This window comes from Schistocerca piceifrons, chromosome X, assembly GCF_021461385.2.
Source record: "Schistocerca piceifrons isolate TAMUIC-IGC-003096 chromosome X, iqSchPice1.1, whole genome shotgun sequence".
Taxonomy (NCBI): Eukaryota; Metazoa; Arthropoda; class Insecta; order Orthoptera; family Acrididae; genus Schistocerca; species Schistocerca piceifrons.
This window is the reverse complement of record NC_060149.1, coordinates 133501156-133514486: the sequence shown is the minus strand read 5'-3', so window position 1 is coordinate 133514486 and position 13331 is coordinate 133501156.

Genomic DNA, 13331 nt, shown 5'->3' with positions numbered 1-13331 from the left:
TGTACACCCTGTACTCTTGTACAAAATCTTTAATAAAATCTATTTATACATTAACAGACAGAAAACAATTCTTTCTTTGTTTTTGCTTGGTATAATTTTAATAACAGCCCAGCTTAATTTTTAACTTTTGCGCCCATTATTACGTGGTAGCTGGTATTACACGAAGGAGGCAGCCACACCGCCAGCATATACACGCAGACTTCTCGCGCCGCCACGCGCTAATAGCTTAATTGCCGCCAGAACTTTACTTACAGCTTATATGTATTAAGAGAGAATACCACAGCTTTCAGAAACTACATAAAGAGTATCTTACAAATCACGCTATATTAGTACTAAAACAACTCGGGGTAAGTGGACATAGCGCAAGCCTTTTTTCCTCCCAATATTCCTATGTATACAGCGTGCTCAGAAATTCTCACTACAAACATCTGGGACTTGTAGAGGGAAGTGAGTCCGTAATATTTTAAACAGGAACCCATGTCTGGAAACGTATTGTTTCTGTTCTACGATGGTTTCAGTTTAGATGTTTAACTCGCCCACTTCCGCTTGAGATACTGAATTAGGCGTGAACACCCTGTAAATGTAGCAGTTTAACAAGCGAATAGACGTCCACAGTTTATGCCACAATAGAATCCTGTAGTTGGGAACAGAACGGATCACAAGCTTTGACCCTGTGCGAGACTGTTGAAGTGTGCTAAACACCAACAAACAGTACTTACACTGTGCTCCGCTGTACTCTGCCCCAATCACTACCATGCAGTATCAGTTAAGGAATAACGTACGAAACAGCTGCAGTACGGTGTTAGCTCGCCAGAGTGCCGCCATCTTGGTTCTTTAGAGTATAAGAGGAAGCATGATAGCCGAAATCGATCACTCTTCTCTGGTAGAAGAAAATATCAACATGGATTCCTAAACTTACCGCAGCTGGTATGAAGGGAGATGAGATCAGCCGAGGAACGCTTTGGTTCGTGGTTATTACTGGAGAACCTGAATACTCTTTTTACTAACATTGGCAGCATAAATTACACCGAAAACGGTATGCTCCTTAGCAAGAAGTATGTGGTCGGTTGGTTGATTTGGGGTAGGGGACCAAACAGCAAGGTCATCGGTCCCTGGCGCCCGGAGTAACCGCGTGGTCTTAGGCGCCTTGCATGGTTTGCGCGGCTTCCCCCGTCGAAGGTTCGAGTCCTCCCTCGGGCATGAGTGTGTGTGTTGTCCTTACCGTAAGTTAATTTAAGTTAGATCAAGTTGTGTGTAAGCTTAGGGACCGATGACCTCAGCAGTGGATTAGGGAAGGATGGGGAAGGAAGTCGGCTGTACCCTTTCAAAGGAACCATCCCGGCATTTTCCTGAAGCAATTTAGGGAAATCACGGAATACCTGAATCAGGATGGCCGGACGCGGATTTGAACCGTCGTCCTCCCGAGTACGAGTCCAGTGTGCTAACCACTGCGCCACCTCGCTCAGTAAGAAGTATGTGTTTACACCCATCAGAGAACTGATTTGCCATAACATTATGCTAGTTAATATCTGTGATCAAGCGGACTGTCAGAGGCGATTAGAAAAGGTGACTGTCACTAATGTTAAACAAGGAGACGTGTGGGTCATTCAGCTATTATCTACGTAGCAAATTCTGCAAGCTCGGCACTGTGAGAAGCAGGGTTAAGGCAAACCTACCGTTTCTCCTACATGGGAATGACAACGTGAGGGCAAGAGGAATATTGGAAAAAATAGTCTAGGAAGCACTGTAAATCATTTCGGAGAGATATAGAAGTCCTTTGGCTGTACCACATAAAGTGCAATTAGCCAGTGTTAAAATGGACGTTCTACTGGAAGAGCTGCCTGCCACACTGGAACAGATTCGTGTAGGTCACTACCACCTTTGGATTCGGACATTATGAAAGATTTTCCTGGGATTTTTAATAAAATGGAGAAATTATCAAAACACGTGTTCTGTTTGGAAAAATACCGCCAGGTAAACACGAATCTGATTGTGTACAACGATAATAGAGTTGGGACTGACTGTTTAATGTGGTTGAGCTCTAAGTGTAAAGTGGTAAAGATATATAACAAACTTTAATGTCAAATCATAAGCCTGGGAGTGAACAAAGTTACTAGTAACCACCGTATGGATTTTATAAAGTGTCCAGACGTGGGACTACGGAAAACTTCTACGTCTTCCTCGGCTATAAAATATGGTATTGCCAGTCTGCAGGCTACAATGAACAGCTACAGAATGGATCATATATTTGACCCTGTGCAAGACTCTTTAAGTGCATTAAACATCAAGGGATGTCCTCCACTCTATTCTGTGCCAATTGCTTCCATGTGAGGTCAGTTAACGAATAACTTACAGAACAGCTGCCGTGTGGCGTTTAACAATCTTCTGCAGTTTTTCTACGGGGGTAGTAAGACACACAAGGGTTAACTAGCGCACAAGTAAGTCTTTGAGACACTCAAGGCTGAGCAGAGCCGGCCTGGGTGGCCGAGCGGTTCTAGGCGCTACAGTCTGGAACCGCGCGACCGCTACGGTCGCAAGTTCGAATCCTGCGTAGGGCATGGATGAGTGTGATGGCCTTAGGTTAGTTAGGTTCAAGTAGTTCTAAGATCTAGGAGACTGATGACCTCAGAAGTTAAGTCAAATTGTGCTCAGAGCCATTTGAACCATTTTGAACCGAGCAGAGCTTGTAAAATATGTTCTATCTGTATAAGATTTTAACTATTTTTCTGTAAACTATGTGGAGATCCTTAACAACGACTTCAATAAAGGCAGTATAAGTGTTATACAGAAGTACTATATTAAAGAAGGAGAAACATATTTCTCTCAATCTGGGACATTGTTGTCCACAATACCATCACACACATATATTGCCAAATTAGGACTGTTTGCCACAAACGTGTCAGTCCACAAGTCTTAAGAACAAGAGGAAATGTATCGCACAGATTTAAACCATTCCTCATAAAAGACATTACGCCTTTAAACACAGTTAATGTGGTATGTGCAAAAAAAAAGAACTGGAAATTAAGTAAAAAATTAAAACTAGAGTATATGACTAGAACAACTGAAATGAAGGAAAAACATAAACTACTCTTTGAAACAGAAGCTATTGCAGGTATGCAACCAACGTTTACATGTGGCTAGATACAAAGTGTACGAAGAAATCTGGCCATGACTGGGGAATATATGATACCAGTATTTACTGTAAATAACAGTGTCTGAGCATTGCTGGTGAATTAAATAAAAATTTAGTTTCTACAGAGATCATATAACTTTCTTGACAAATGCCTTTCCGAGATTGATGTCTGAGATACTCCTCTGTGATACAGAAAAGAGGGAGATTGAGTCAATAATTAAATCACTGAGTACTAAGAACTCTCGTGGTTATGATGGACTGCCTAGCAGAATATTAAAGTATTGTTCTGCACATGTTACCCCTGTATTTAGCCACATTTATAATTTTTCCTTTACGAATGGTCAATTTCCTGCTCGATTAAAGTACTCAGTAGTAAAGCCGCTTTTTAAAAAGGGAGAAAGGGATAATGTAGATAATTTTAGACCTATTTCTGTGCCATGAGTGTTTGCAAAAGTTATTGAAAAGGCTGTATATGTAAGGATAATTGATCATTTTATATCACACGACTTGCTATCAAATATACAGTTCGGCTTTAGAAGTCATTTAACATCTGAAAATGCTATATTCTCTTTTCTCTGTGAGGTACTGGATGTGTTAACAAAATGTTTCGAACGCTAGGGATATTTTTTGATTTAACTAAAGCATTTGATTGTGTTGAAAACAAAATATTGCTCCAGAGGTTGGACCATTACGGAATACGAGGAGTAGCTCACAATTGGTTCACCTTTTAATTTAGGAACAGACAGCAAAAGGTCATTATTCACAATGTTGACCTCAGGTGTTTAGTCCCATAGTGCTCAGAGCCATTTGAACCACAATGTTGAGATGGCTGTGATGTGAGGTCTGAGTGGGGTACTGTCAAGTGAGGGGTGCCCCAGGAATCAGTGTTGGGACCAATCCGGTTCCTTATTTATATAAATGATGTACCCTCTAGTATTACTGGTAACTCTAAAATATTTCTGTTTGCTGATGACACTAGCGTGGTAGTAAAGGATGTTGTGTGCAACATTGGTTCGGTTTCAAATAGTGCAGTACATGACCTAAGTTCATGGCTTGTAGTAAATAGCCTAACGCTAAATCACAATAAGATTCAGTTTTTACAGTTTCTAACACACAATTCAACAAAACCTGACGTTTTAATTTCACAGAATGGGCATATAATTAATGAAACCAAACAGTTCAAATTCCTAGGTGTTCAGATAGATAGTAAGCTGTCGTGGAAAACCCACGTTCAGGACCTTGTTCAAAGACTTAATGCTGCCATTTTTACTATTCTAACGGTATCAGAAGTGAGTGATCGTTCGACACGAAAATTAGTCTACTTTGCTTATTTTCATTCGCTTATGTCGTATGGTATTATATTTTGGGGTAACTCTTCCCATTCTAAAAGGATATTTTTCGCTCAGAAACGGGCGGTTCGGGCAATAAGTGGTGTGAGTGAACGAACCTCTTGTCGACCCCTGTTCACGAGTCTGGGTATTGTGACATTGGCCTCTCAATATATATATTCCTTATTGTCATTTCTTGCTAACAATATTAGCTTATTCCCAAGAATAAGCAGCTTTCACTCAGTTAATACTCGGCAGAAATCAAACCTGCATCAGGATCGGACTTCCCTAACTCTTAAGCAGAAAGGTGTGCAGTATACTGCTGCATCCATTTTCAAAAATCTTAGCAGTTATCTACGGGCTTTCGAATTGAAACTGAAGAATTTCCTCATGGGTCACTCCTTCTATTCTGTCGAGGAGTTCCTTCAAAAATTAAGCTGATTCTTGTTGTGTTGTTGATTGTGTTTACTTAAACTTATGGACTGACTTTTTTCGGTTTCATAAACGTCTTACTTTTATCTGTTATTACTTTTATGTTGTAATTTGATGTACTGACACGTTCCATGACCTTGGAGTTTGCTCCTCAATTTGGTCTTACGGAACTTGACATGCAAATAAATAAGTAAACAATGAGAAGTGGCCATCTGTTGGAGTACTGGCCGAAAATGACAGACTGGAGCATGTTTACTATGTTTAAGGGTACACGGAAAATCTGTTTATAAAACTCCATTCCCACCTGGATCTGCTTGGAAAGGATGGTTACATTTTATCTAAATGTAGTGGACTGGATGTTGTGCACCTAGCAACAGAACAACCATTTACAGAGCTTAAAACCAATGGCGTAACAACCTTTAATGATAATTCTTTTGCAAAAGTTGTAAACTTAAAGTTCTACACAGAAATTTCACAAGAACGTGCAGCAGAAAAGCTAGTAGCGTACAACTGAGAAGATATGGTGTGTTATAATACTAGTGTTATGCAGGAAAAGAGAGGTAAAAATTAAACTTCTTCAATGCTCTGGGCTAAAAGATTTGCAGGAAGGGGCGTAAGTAATTGTTAAAACAACAAATCAGATAATTTTTGCATGAAAACTCAGCTATGTACTTGTCACATTACTGGTTAGAGGAGGAATTGAAATATTCCAATGTAGATTTAAGTAATAAGTTATAAATGAAGCTGGATGTTATTAAAACTACTTGGAGCAAAAATAAAGAAGAGTTGTTTTCTGTGTGGAAATGTATACGTAGAATTTAATAAAGATTTTGTCCAAGAATTTTTGTTCTCGTATTGCCTACACTGCCGAAAATCCTAAAAAAAGTCTCCTATTGATGATGACCTATGTCTAAGGGAAGAAAGAAGATACTGCAAGTGCACAAGCAAAGTTTACGTATTGCTTTAAACACAGCGAGATACTAGCATTTTATTGTAGATAGCAGTGGTAAGTAATCAAATATTGGAGTAGTGGTGCAAAATGTTGGAATAGAGACTGTTTATTGCATTGAGGGACACACGAAGAAAATGTGTTTTGAAAGCTTCACTCCCATCTGGACCGGTTTATATGTCGTACGTCTAACATCGTAACTTATGCACCTGCCCGCGAAAGTCAAAGATCCCGAGTTCGAGTCGTGGTCTGGCACATAGTTTTAATCTACCAGGAAGTTTCACATCAGCTCGCACTCCGCTGGAAACATCCCCCAGGCTGTGACTAAGCCATGTCTCCGCAATATCCGCTCTTCCAGGAGTACTAGTCTTGCAAGTTTCGCAGGAGAGCTTCTGTGAAGTTTACAAGGTAAGAGATAAGGTACAGGCTAAAGTAGAGCTTTCAGGACAGGTTGTGAATCGTTATTGGGTAGCTCAGACCCTAGAGCACCTGGCCGAGAAAGCTAAGGTCTCCAGTTCGAGTCTCGATCCGGCACCCAGTTATAATCTGTCAGGAAGTTTCATATCAGCGCACACTCCACAGCGTAGTGAAAATTTCATTCTGGAAACCTAAAAACTGTTTGCAATGTCGAAAACCGATGGAATAAGAACTTTTAACGGTAATTTATTTGCAAAATAAATTTTTAACTTAATGTCATACATGTCTATATGACGCTGAATGCGGAAGTGCTCCACAGTAGCTGTTATCATAATCCAATGGGAACTGTCTCTGCATACAGTAAAAAGTACCAAACCCTTGCGTGGTGTTTAACAGTGTTCTGCAGTCTGTCTACTGATACAATTCGCCCACACGAGCAAAGATAACCGTTGGGAAGGTGTTGCTTTTGCCAGCCATAGGAAGCACAAATATCCATAAATTGGAGTACTGGGTGACCTCTTTAGGAATCTATGTCTTTGCCAGCAAGACATTCAGGTCTGTAGAGATGTACAGCCATTCTTTACATTCCACTTACTAGATGTTGTCCTTGATAACACTAGCAAAATAAAAAAGATTAAAAATTTAAAAAAAAACTTCCGTTCACATCTGGATCTGCTGAAAAAAGCACGGTTACATTGCGCCTACATGTGGCGGACTAGATGTTGTTGTATACAGTCCTATGCGTGGCCCTAAGCACGGTTTATGAGTTATGTGTACGAAAAAAGGAAACTGAAAATGAAGGACATCGAAGAAAGAAAAAAAGAAATGACTATTTGATGAGGACAAGTAGAAATTATTTTTTGCATTCCCATAGTCACTGTTATGGTGACATCGACTCTTGCTATATTTGCTATATTTTGTCCTTACGCCTAACATTTGCAAAGAAAACCTGTGAGGAGGTGTGTTTATGTTAACATAAGATACTTCGACAATATGGTGTGTATGAATTCTACAAGAAATGTTAATCTTCTAGGCGCATTGTATGTGCCACAGGCCCCAAAAATGGTAGGAAATATTAGTATATCTAATGCCTATTTTATCTAGCAACAAAGTACTGGACATTTTCTGTACGCACTATACAATTATGGATACTGTACAACACATTTACATTTGTTTGCTGTGAATATGTGTTAGCTACCTCATATGTTAGATCACTCGTTTGATGTATTATCTCTATTAGGCAGCTTGCATTTTTGCTGTCCCTACACATACATGCATTTCTACTGAGTCAGTAATTGCTAAAAGTAGCGACTAGGTAAGAAACTTCCTGGAGGATTTAAACTGTGTGCCGGACCGAGACTCGAAATTGGGACCTTTGCCTTTCGCAGGTAAGTGCTCTACCAACCCTTTTTCTGTCAGGGGGTAGGCGAACAAAGTGGGCAGGGATCGCAGCCCGAGGCCTTGCCACGACGTCCCCATTACCTGTGGCGACTATTGTGTCAAGGTTGAAAATGTAGAGAATATTTTTTGTTTATTTATTATTATTGTTATTATTATTATGTACACATGTGCATAATTTTTTTGTCCCAGCCGTACTTAGTGAGGGTATACTATCCTAACAACTCAAGGCCCACAAACATTGGGGTCGTGACGAGAAACAGTAAAAAGGAGGAATAGAGGAGAAAACAAAGAAAGACAAGTTGGGAGATGTAGCACACACTTGTACGAGTTCGTCTCCTTCTCACTGTTCGGGACTAGGCTGTTACACCGTTCCGAAAAAGGATGTCATGAGGTTTCAGGCATGTCAAATGTCGGGTACATGTCAAATGGTGGGTATTCCCCAACTGAGAGGGGCTCGTAAATTACACTGTATAAGTCATTAGCAAATTGACGGTGGTAGCACGGCGTTCATTCAGGTGCGGTGTGAGCATCTAAAACATGGTACCAAAAATCGAGCTTGAAGTGCGCCCTGTTGCTGAAGAGGTATGTAATCGTCAAGTTCTTAAACCACATTATAACGTGGTGCTTGGAAACTGGATAATGTATGTCCTTCAGAAGGAGAAGGAATTGCAGGCTGACGTTTTTGGTGAGGCATGGAGATAACATGACAGTATCCAGTGCAAGAGTTGCCATACATGATGCATCGATGGTCATGTGAGACGATGCTCATCAGTATCCTCACTGTGACAGCGAGAACATCACGGTGATTCAGCCAGTCAAACATGGTGAAGTTGCTGGGGCATTTACCATTAATGACACAGTACCACAGGGCTCGTGCATCGGTTGTAAGGAAGGGCGCATGAATGTTCTTCCACACTGTTGTCCAACAGATATCTGGGAGGAGATTCTCCAACATATTGCAGGAGATACATTGCGAAAACAGCTTGTAAAAGTCTATTGCTTATGGTGAGCGCATAGTCAGAAGGGCATCAAGCAAGTAGCTGAGTTCGACAAAGTAGTTCGATATGTGGGAAAGTGTTGTACAATGTGGGCCACATAGACTTGGGAGGCTAGGGCGAGAACCTTAAAGAGTCTGTGCATAAGGGAAGGCCCTTGTCAATGCCTTGTCACAGGAGTTAAATGTAAAGCGTATGTCCTGGCTCTAATATGGATGAGACCGAGACCTCCAGCTGAAGTGAGGAAGGTGAGGGTGCCGTAGCAGACTTTAAAGATGGTTCCTATGGATATGAAGTACCCAAAGGCCTGCTGGAATATTGTCCTAGGACCATTGGCAGAGGGTAGATTTGGGTAACCTGAGCCATCTTGGTTGTGACATAGGTGTTGATGTAGGCCACTCGATGGATTGGATTCAGGCTGCGGTGGAGGTAGTGTTGAATGTCGGCTTGTATCATCTGAAGCAAATGGGGGTAGGTGTACGCTGCTATACAGTGGATGTGTCCAGTAAATGTAATATCTAGATAACAGAGTATGTCCACAGTGGGAAGCGGCAGTGCTCCTTCGTCTTCGAGGCCATGACCAATGTTCATAATCTCTGATTTGGCCACATTGAGGACGCTTCCCAAAGTTCTTCCATACTGTCAGATTCATGCGATGGCATTATGTATTTCCATAGGTGTAGGTGGTAAGAGCAGGAGCTTGTCTGCATACACCCAGCAACGGAAAATATTGCTGCTTAGGGTGACCCCCGTATGGTGCAGTAGGAGGCCTCTCATAAGGGGTTAGCGAGTGATGGAGAAGAATGCAGTGGACGGGGGACTTTCCTATCTGGTGGAACGCCGTATTAGAATCGGCCCCGCCTGTCTCCTATTGACTTGAATGTTTGATGAAGCACTGGTAATCAGGCGTCTCAGGGTGTTGACGAATGGCGGAGGAAACCCCATATGCTTCGTCACCGATAGAAGGGCCTGGTGTTGGACCCTATGAAAAGTGCTGTCGAAGTCAACTGATATCAGTGCCGTGCATAGGCGGCAGGGCGTGGCAAGTGCGACGAGATACCGACATTTGCCCATGACAGTTTGCAGGTTGGAACCATGGTCATGCGACGTCCGCTCCAGTGAAAGGATTGAGCGCAGTACAGTGCATACGCATGCCACCAATAGGCAAGCCTAGATCTCGTAGACTGCACTGAGAAGAGTAGGAGGTCGGATGTTTGTGATCTCTGGGCCTGTTTGTGGCTTATGTACTGCACTTAAAATGCTGGCCAGAAAGGCCGTTATCACTTGGATGTTGGAAGTGTGCAGCTCCTGGAACAATTTGGTCCACGGTTGGATCATCAGGTCATGAAATGCAGAGTAGAATTCATTCGGAAGGCTGGTTGGGCCTGGCGATTTGTTTGTCACGCCTTTGGCGTTAGCGTCCGCCACGTCATCCATAGTAATTGCCGCTGCCAAGGATGTTGCTCTGTAGCGTCGAGAGTATGTCTGATATGTCGGAGAACGTCCGCATATGTTGCATGGTCCACAGTTCTGTCGTCGTAAAAGTTGAGAGTGGTCAGCAAAGGTGGAGACAATAGGCACCTGTGTACTGACATGGCTACTGTCTTGTGTGAGGAGGGTAGTGATAATCCGTTGAAGACGACGACGATGGTCGGAAGTGCTACAGAGCATAGATGGTGTATCGTTCGGCGCGATATCGTGCCAGTGTGATCTCACAACCATAGCCTGCAGCTTATTGCGTTTCGACGAAAGGCGCTTGGCCCTAATGCGTTGCCATTCCCTGTGCGTTTCAGGTGATGGAAGATGGTGATCGAGTTCCTGTAGCATGGTGTACTAATAATTCATAGTGTAATGGTGCCACACAGCCGATTCTTTCCTGCATTGGACCATCTCCTTTGTGATCTGGGAAGGCAGCATTCACAGAAAGTCCACACCGCTGTGATGCACTGTCGACAAATCGGGTCACAGAAGACGGACATGTTAACCTACCATGTCCCACGAGTGCACCAGACTGACTGTGGTGGCAAAATGAGGTAGCTGATGAGTGCGCAGTGGTCGGAAAAGGCAAGTGGTGGCGAGCACTTTCGACTGGAAGATGTTGGAGACGTAGGTGCGATCTATCCTGCTTGCCAGAGCCGTCACGGTAGACCTTCTCCCACGCGTCAAAAGAGCAGAGTTCTTCCACCACTATATGTTTGGCTGGGCACAGTGAATAGTCGGGATGTTGGACTTTCGGATGCAATACGCAATTAAAGTCACCTCCAGCTACAGTTTGGTCGAAACGGGCAAGAAATAGGGGGTGATGTCTACAGAGTAAAAAATAGAACATTAACATCAGTTTGATGTGCCTAGCGGAGCATATAGATTTATGATACGAATTCCGAATATGGTAATGGTCATGCCCCCTGTGGACCAGAAGCCCCTCTCGGACATAGATCGCCACTCTACACCCAGCCTTATCATCAACAGAATGGTACAAGTTGTATCCATAAATATCGAGAATCGTCACAATATGCACCTCTTGTAATAAGGCAACGTTGACATCTGACGCGCGAATCATGTCTCAGAGTAACTGTATCTTCACTGTGCTGCGACTCATACTGGTATTGACTGTGCCCATTCTGTACGCTTGTACGGGGTTCGTTTAAAGTTGATCCACTATCGCTGAGAAAGGAAGTGAGTGTAGTCAACGTGTGACATTATCCCATCCCGCCCGACTGCTGGGGCACATTTGTAAGTCATTGCAGCATGGCGGCAGCTGGGTGCGTTGACCCCAGTGGGACCACCGACATGTCTTCTTCATCGTTTTCCAATGCCGTTGCGGTACAGGAGTGTTCGATGTCCGTACAGTCTTCTCCCATGGGGAAGCGGTTGTATGATGCTGGCAGAGAGACAACTGTCTCCACCTGCACGCTGTTTGTTACGCCATGTATAGAAAGGTCGGGGCCGAGCATGACCGTTGTGCAAGGTGAACGTCGTCCGCATGTGTGACGTCAACATCTACGTGAATGAGATTGTCATTGGTTCCTGGCATAGACTTGCGCCTCCTCTTGCACCGCCGAGACGGACGCTGCTTTTGAGCATGTCCGGTGTCAGATGACGGCAATGAGTCCCGCAGTCCAGTTCAAAAGCTTCTGTCAGCAACACAAGTGAGGACATGACAGCGACGCCGATATTGCTAGATGGAAGAATCTGCTGTGTGGCGCCCTCCACCCCCCCCCCCATCCCCCCGTCTGTCCATTGGTTCCCCCTCGTTCAGACAGTCACTTTTTGATGGCTGTTGGGGACTGGGGTGGCTAAGCAGCAGACTTCGTAAAATAGTGGCGACGGAAAACATTGCTGCATACGTCACCGACAGAGCAGTCAGGCTGGGTGAGGGTGTCACGTCCGTAGGTGGTAACTGTGTGATCCATCACTGTACACATTCCAACCGAAGATGTCCTCCTTTTCCGCATCTCGAGCACATGCAGTGTTGCCCGTCATACGTCATACAGGATAATTGCTCTGCAGCCACCAGTCTAGAAGTACAAGGGTACATGGCTACAGAGATCGATATGCACTTGCCATACACTATTCAAAACAGTATATGTCTTGAACTGTGCCTATTTCACAGCTACGTGGTCAAGTACCATGTCATAGGGACAGAGGGTGGTTATCACACCTTCCGCAGGTAGTTCAAAAAGCAGCTCGAAAACTCTAATTGTCTGGACCCCCCAAAAAATGGTTCAAATGTCTCTGAGCACTATGGGACTTAACTGCTGTGGTCATCAGTCCCATAGAACTTAGAACTACTTAAACCTAACTAACCTAAGGACATCACACACATCCATGCCCGAGGCAGGACTCGAACCTGAGACCGTAGCAGTCGCGGGGTTCCAGACTGTAGCGCCTAGAACTGCTCGGCCACTCTGGCCGGCCTGGACCCCCAACCCGGTTGATCGATGGTCGCAGTGCTTTCGTTGCCATTTGCGTGGCAGAAGAGGAGTCCTCAACTTGCATCCCTGGTCTTGTTTCACGTGACGTCATTGATAATCTTCGCGTACACTGTGCTGCTGACGATGCAATAATGTATTAGTCTTGCAAGGTTCGCAGCAGAACTTCTATGAAGTTTGCAAGGTAGGAGACGAGTTACTGATGGAAGTAAACTGTGAGGAGAGGTCATGTGTCGTTCTTGGGTAGCTCAGTCTGTAGAGCGCTTGCTCTGAAAGGCAAAGGTCCTGAGTTTGAGTTTCGGTCACAGTACCGTCAAGCAAGGTTATTTCGTAAGTCTTAAGAGATTAATAACATAAATAATGTATATTATACAAAAATTTTGCAGTTTTGATATTGGCTTTATATTTCCTTGTTTGGAACTTAATAGTTCAGTCAAATTAATAACAGTTACACACCTAGTTTTGGTTTTAGTTAATATAGAATAAGGCTATAATTACCAAATTTCAAGGTCGAAACTGGCAGCAGTAATTCATTTCTTATTTAATTTAAAGTTTTTTATTACAAATACTTTATAACACAACCCGAAATTCATTAGTTATTTATTTAGTTGATTACATGTTCTGTATACCATTTGAACGATTATTTTATCGAAATGATGTGGAATGCGTCAGTGTAAAGGATACGATTGTGTACATGATTTGTGTTAACATTAACGAACACATTACTGTTTTCAGTCCTACTCA